We start from the raw sequence: 866 nt of genomic DNA, 5'->3' as shown, positions 1-866 counted from the left end.
TTAATTTCTACTTATCTCATCATTAATTAAAATTAATTACTTGAGTACTTATACGTATTTGATTCATATTTCATTATTTTTATTATATTTATGTGAGGTTCATATTATCCAACAATCTCCCTTTTGGATCATATATATACTATTTTTTTTGCTCATGCAATGTATCAGTTTGGGTGTATGTATTAATTGGATTATAGTATGTCTTTTATTCAAACTTTGTATTAATTAAATTAAGATTTCTCTATAAATTTAATATGAAATTAATACAAAACCTATTTTTCCATTTTAAATAAGTAAAAAACTAAACCATATATTTAAATTAATCAATAACCTTAAAATGAAAAATTATAAAAAAAAAAGAGTATGAGTATGAATTAAAAAGTGAATAAAATTGTTTGGACCCCATTATCACAAAAAAAGTATTAATTGGTGGTATAATCACCAATTCTTTGGAAAAAATATTTATATAAAAAATTAAGAAAGTCAATAGAAAGATCAAAATTTTAATTGTTTAGGGTTATTAAATTGGAAAAGAAATCAGTAATACATGTTAAAATTCTTTATAAAATATTAATATTTATTTTTTATTCACACAAATTTCAAAATAATTACTAAATTAGTAGTACCTGTGAATTTTTTTAAATATTATTATTTATTTGTTTAAACAATTTATTAAAATTTTATTTTAAAATTGGTCCCACTTTCTATAATAGTAAAAATTGTGGAGCTGGCATTTAGTCAACACTAACACTTGTTAGAATTTTAACTCATCATTAAATAATGTTTCCTGTAAAGGTTAGATTTTGCTATTAACCCCTACACTTAGTAAAAGTTATGGATTTGATCTCTATACTTTATTTGTCAGT

The sequence above is a fragment of the Gossypium arboreum genome, chromosome 10, assembly GCF_025698485.1.
Source record: "Gossypium arboreum isolate Shixiya-1 chromosome 10, ASM2569848v2, whole genome shotgun sequence".
Lineage (NCBI taxonomy): Eukaryota > Viridiplantae > Streptophyta > Magnoliopsida > Malvales > Malvaceae > Gossypium > Gossypium arboreum.
The sequence above is the reverse complement of the archived record's forward strand: the minus strand, read 5'-3'. Positions refer to the sequence as shown.